This window comes from Entelurus aequoreus, linkage group LG28, assembly GCF_033978785.1.
Source record: "Entelurus aequoreus isolate RoL-2023_Sb linkage group LG28, RoL_Eaeq_v1.1, whole genome shotgun sequence".
In the NCBI taxonomy this organism is placed as follows: Eukaryota; Metazoa; Chordata; class Actinopteri; order Syngnathiformes; family Syngnathidae; genus Entelurus; species Entelurus aequoreus.
The window spans coordinates 21064858-21071253 of record NC_084758.1 but is presented as its reverse complement, the minus strand read 5'-3'; the positions used below and the strand labels follow the sequence as shown (position 1 = coordinate 21071253).

The 6396-nt window shown below is 37.9% G+C and overlaps 1 long non-coding RNA gene across 1 annotated transcript in view; it reads left to right on the top strand.

The window, feature by feature from the left end:
* Positions 1-6396, top strand: part of LOC133645214 (uncharacterized) — a 60581-nt gene that overhangs the window by 31004 nt on the left and 23181 nt on the right. The window contains exon 2 of the long non-coding RNA XR_009824927.1: positions 4136-4227. This is a non-coding gene — a long non-coding RNA (uncharacterized LOC133645214). The remainder of the gene's footprint in view (positions 1-4135; positions 4228-6396) is intronic.

Genomic DNA, 6396 nt, shown 5'->3' with positions numbered 1-6396 from the left:
GATACCTAAATTTGTGGTATCATCCAAAACTAATGTAAAGAATCAAACAACAGAAGAATAAGTGATTATTACATTTGAACAGCAGTGTGGATAGAACATGTTAAAAGAGGAAAATAAGCAGATATGAACAAGTAGATGAATAATTCATTTTCTACCACTTGTCCTTAATAATGTTGACAAAATAATAGAATGATAAATGACACAATATTTTTCTGCATATGTCAGCAGCTAAATTAGGAGCCTTTGTTTGTTTACTTACTACTAAAAGACAAGTTGTCTTGTATGTTCACTATTTTATTTAAGGACTTAACTGCAATAAGAAACATATGTTTGATGTACCCTACAATTTAAAAAAAAATAATAATAAAGCCAATAATGACTTTTTGTGCTCCCCTTTATTTAGAAAAGTACCAAAAAGTACCGAAATACTTTTGGTACCGGTACCAAAATATTGGTATCAAGACACCACTAATACACACACCGAGCACCCACTGGCAGAAATGTAGATCGGCGCCTATGATTCAGAGCATTCAATATTGAAGATTAATTTGAAAGCACTCTGCGATGCTTCACTGAACTCATGACGTCTCGCGAGCCGAACTGCATGCTTTCCGAATCCCTATCAACGTTACAATATGAAGGAGTTAAAAAAAATGATCGCCTGCTCCCATTTAGCGCCCCGTCCTCTCTGCAGTTTAGGTAAATAAACGCCTGGGTTATAATTACCGTGCAAAGTAAGTTCCATCCAATGATGCACAAGTTGCCCTTTCGCGGGAGTCAGGGCTATATATTAGTTTTCTCTATTGACTCCGGGTCTAAGCCCTGCATTGGTAATTCATCTGTGTGGTCCAAGGCTGCAGCAGTGCCCACGAGGCAGAGCACAGACAACTTAGCAGGAAGAAACACGATCCTCCTTATGGATTTAATGGCCACGTTATGGCGAGAGGGCTTTCAGACCAGCTTTCATGTTGGCTCCACCAGAGGCTATCGAGGCCAATGGCAAATTCATTACAGAAATGAAGACAGCCTCTTATCGTACCGGGCAGATGCGTACTTCCTGTTGCTCATTTACCCCCCAACCCTCCCGCCACAGTGCCGGAATCTTCTCTCGGCCAGCTCGCCTCGCTGTGTGTGTGGGAGAGAGGTGAACCACGGAGGGTTTATTGAGTGGGAACGGTGACGCAAAGGCAGCAGACTTTTCAACCCTTCCACTCAAAGTCAACAAATAAATCAATATTGTACTTTTTCTTAATGACACGTTGGCTGAGAAAGAGCCTCAGATTGAACGCTATAAACCGCGGGGGACCAAAGTCTGCCTGGGGGTGGGGTGGCGTTTGTAGATCCTGTTTTGTGCTGGCATATTTAAAGGGAATTTATTAATCTGCATTTAACACACTTGCTTGTGGTCTGGGCAATATGAAACTGTATCAGGATATAAGTTCTTTATATTGGTCGATATCGATACTTATAATTACATTTTTGTGTCATCTGACATCACATGGACAAAGATAAGACCTTCTGGAGGAAAGTTTTGTGGTCAGATGAAACAAAAATTGAGCTGTTTGGCCACAATACCCAGCAATATGTTTGGAGGAGAAAGGATGAGGCCTTTAATCTCAGGAACACCATACCTACCGTCAAGCATGGTGGTGGTAGTATTATGCTCTGGGCCTGTTTTACTGCCAATGGAACTGGTGCTTTACAGAGAGTAAATGGGACAATGAAAAAGGAGGATTATCTCCAAATTCTTCAGGACAACCTATAATTCTTTATATGGTCGATATCGATAATTATTGATATTTTTCATGACCTACGAAAAATAGGGTAAACATTTTTAATGAAAATGTTACTTTCCTCTGTTTATAATCCCCTCAGCTATCAAGGCAGACAGGAAATGTTGACACAAGCATGGGAAACTCTATGTAAACAAAATTGTAAAATCTCATTGAACACTTAACAAAAAGCTCTTAAAATGAAGGTGCAAAAATAAGGAAAATGTAAAAAATGCTTAATAAAGTGAAAAAATATAGTGCAAATCTGCTGACATCACATGGACAAAGATAAGACCTTCTGGAGGAAAGTTTTGTGGTCAGATGAAACAAAAATTTAGCTGTTTGGCCACAATACCCAGCAATATGTTTGGAAGAGAAAGGGTGAGGCCTTTAATCCCAGGAACACCAATGCCTACCGTCAAGCATGGTGGTGGTAGTATTATGCTCTGGGCCTGTTTTGCTGCCAATGGAACTGGTGCTTTACATAGAGTAAATGGGACAATGAAAAAGGAGGATTACCTCCAAATTCTTCAGGACAACCTAAAATTCTTTATATGGTCGATATCGATAATTATTAATATTTTTCATGACCTACGAAAAATAGGGTAAACATTTTTAATGAAAATGTTACTTTCCTCTGTTTATAATCCCCTCAGCTATCAAGGCAGACAGGAAATGTCGACACAAGCATGGGAAACACTCTATGTAAACAAAATTGTAAAATCCCATTGAACACTTAACAAAAAGCTCTTAAAATGAAGGTGCAAAAATAAGGAAAATGTAAAAAATGCTTAATAAAGTGTAAAAATATAGTGCAAATCTGTTGACATCACATGGACAAAGATAAGACCTTCTGGAGGAAAGTTTTGTGGTCAGATGAAACAAAAATTGAGCTGTTTGGCCACAATACCCAGCAATATGTTTGGAAGAGAAAGGGTGAGGCCTTTAATCCCAGGAACACCAATGCCTACCGTCAAGCATGGTGGTGGTAGTATTATGCTCTGGGCCTGTTTTGCTGCCAATGGAACTGGTGCTTTACAGAGAGTAAATGGGACAATTAAAAAGGACAACCTTTTCATAACAACCTTATTCTTTATATTGGTCGATATCGATAATTATTGATATTTTTCATGACATACAAAAAATAGGGTAAACATTTTTATTTAAAATGTTACTTTCCTCTGTTTATAATCCCCTCAGCTATCAAGGCAGAAAGGAAATGTCGACACAAGCATGGGAAACACTCTATGTAAACAAAATTGTAAAATCCCATTGAACACTTAACAAAAACCTCTTAAAATGAAGGTGCAAAAGTAAGGAAAATGCAAGAAATCCTTAATAATGTGTAAAAAAAAAAATAGTGCAAATCTTCTGACATCACATGGACAAAGATAGGACCTTCTGGAGGAAAGTTCTGTGGTCAGATGAAACAAAAATGGAGCTGTTTGGCCACAATACCCAGCAATATGTTTGGAAGAGAAAGGGTGAGGCCTTTAATCCCAGGAACACCAATGCCTACCGTCAAGCATGGTGGTGGTAGTATTATGCTCTGGGCCTGTTTTGCTGCCAATGGAACTGGTGCTTTACAGAGAGTAAATGGGACAATTAAAAAGGAGGATTACCTCCAAATTCTTCAGGACAACCTAAAATTATTTATATTGGTCGATATCAATAATTATTGATATTTTTCTTGACCTACGAAAAATAAGGTAAGCATTTGTATTTAAAATGTAACCTTTCTCTGGTTATAATCACCTCAGCTATTAAGGCATAAAGGAAATGTCGACACAAGCATGGGAAACACTCAATGTAAACAAAATTGTAAAATCTCATTGAACACTTGACAAAAACCTCTTAAAATGAAGGTGCAAAAATAAGGAATATGCAAGAAATGTTTAATGAAGTCCAAATCTGCTGACATCACAACTGCGCCCAAGACCCAACCTCCGGGCTGATGATTTTAGGTTGTCCTGAAGAATTTGGAGGTAATCCTCCTTTTTCATTGTCCCATTTAAAGCACCAGTTCCATTGGTAGCAAAACAGGCCCAGAGCATAATACTACCACCACCATGCTTGACGGTAGGAATGGTTTCCCTGGGATTAAAGGCCTCACCCTGTCACCTCCAAACATATTGCTGGGTATTGTGGCCAAACAGCTCAATTTTTGTTTCATCACTTTATTAGTACCGGTATATCGTACAACATTGCTCATTCAGTCGATCATTAGCTACTGCGCTCAGTGCTACTTTGTGTGCTTTTTAAAGTATGTTTCTTAGCCTTTTTACAGCATTTTCTAGTTTTGCTAGCTCAATATGAGTCTAATGACAGCAATTGACGAGCAATGTGTGATTTCAATCATTCAGGAAATACCCACAGCGTTGCAGACACTGCCTCCCAACTCTCCCTTCCACCTCCTCCTCGCTTCCGCTGTACGCCAAAAAGATCATACGACAAGGTAAACTGGATTTTGTGTTTTCATTCCTAATCATTGTAGTCACCTGTTAAAGAGTTGTGGGATTTCGAACTGTGAGTGCACCACGGGGCTAGTGACAGTGTGTGTGCGTGTCGGCAGGGTGGCTACAAAAGAAGACTAGAGATGTCCGATAATGGCTTTTTTGCCGATACTCCGATATTGTCCAACTCTTAATTACCGATACCGATATCAACCGATACCGATATATACAGTCGTGGAATTAACACATTATTATGCCTAATTTTGTTGTGATGCCCCGCTGGATGCATTAAACAATGTAACAAGGTTCTGGGTATTTGTTCTGTTGTGTTACGGTGCGGATGTTCTCCCGAAATGTGTTTGTCGTTCTTGTTTGGTGTGGGTTCACAGTGTGGCGCATATTTGTAACAGTGTTAAAGTTGTTTATACGGCTACCCTCAATGTGACCTGTATGGCTGTTGACCAAGTATGCATTGCATTCAACTGTGATTGGGCCGGCACGCAAAGGCAGTGCCGTTAAGGTTTATCGGCGCTCTGTACTTCTCCCTACGTCCTTGTACACAGCGGCGTTTTAAAAAAGTCATACATTTTACTTTTTGAAATCGATAGCGATAATTTTTAAACCGATACCGATACTTTCTGATATTATATTTTAAAGCATTTATCGACCGATAATATCGGCAGTCCGATATTATCGGACATCTTTAATGAAGAGGGCTTAGTGAGTGGTTTTTTTCACCTCCCTTTGTTATGTTTGTTTGATATACAGTAGTGTATTGTGCTTTATATTGTGTTTAAAGTGTACAATATGTTACTAAAATATGGACTTTTGTCAAGGCTGGAACCCATTATACATGTTTACATAGTTTCTCATGGAGAAATTTGCTTCAATATACAAACTTTTCTATTTACAGACCCAGTTTAAGAACCACTTAAATTGGTAAATCGAGGTTCCGCTGTATAAATATTCACCGGTCACAACATTAGGTACTAGGGTTGTACGGTATACCGGTATTAGTATAGTACCGCAATACTAATGAATCATTTTCGGTACTATACCGCCTCTAAAAAGTACAGGTGAGCTACACAATGTAAACAAACTCCATTGGTGGATCTACACCTAACATCCACTGTAATGATGCTAGTACAGGAACGTATCTAGTCGTTACTACTATGATTACGTCGATATTTTTGGGCATCACATCTTCTTTTTTTAATTTTTTTATTTATATTATGTTTATAAAGTCAGGAAATATGTCCCTGGACACATGAGGACTTGGAATATGACCAATGTATGATCCTGTAACTACTTGGTATCAGATTGATGCCCAAATTTGTGGTATCATCCAAAACTAATGTAAAGTATCAAACAACAGAAAAATAAGTGATTATTACATTTTAACAGAAGTGTAGATAGAACATGTTAAAAGAGAAAGTAAGCAGATATTAACAGTAAATGAACAAGTAGATTAATAATTAATTTTCTACCACTTGTCCTTAATAATGTTGACAATATAATAGGTAGATAAATGACACAATATGTTACTGCATATGTCAGCAGCTAAATTAGGAGCCTTTGTTTGCTTACTTACCAATAAGGAACATATGTTTAATGTACCCTAAGATTTTTTGTTAAAATAAAGCCAATAATGCAATTTTTTGTGGTCCCCTTTATTTAGAAACGTACCGAAAAGTACCAAAATATTGGTATCGGGACAACACTATTAGGTACACATGCCAAATCTCAGATTGATACAGTCGCATTAAAAAAAGCTGCTTTTACCTCCATTTTTTTCTCCTGGATGTCACGATTAGATGAAAATAATACTTTATCCTACACTTTTTGTCACAACGGTGCCGTCTTTTTTGCCGGAGTTTATTGGCTAATCCAACTCCGTATTGCTCAATGTTGACAAAACAGTCCCGTGTAACATGTTGTGGACAAATAAACACGGAAATATTCATGGTTGATCTGGGAATTGAGGATGAACATTTGAGTATTTGAGAAAAAAATGTATTGTGTATGTTGTAAATGGTCAACTATTTCTAACCGCTATTTGGTCTGTTTTTCTTATTTAAGTATGGAAATGAATTTACAGTATTTTTCGGTACATAAGCCGCACCCACTAAGTTTAAGAAGGAAATATTTGTTTTCCATATATTAGCCGCACC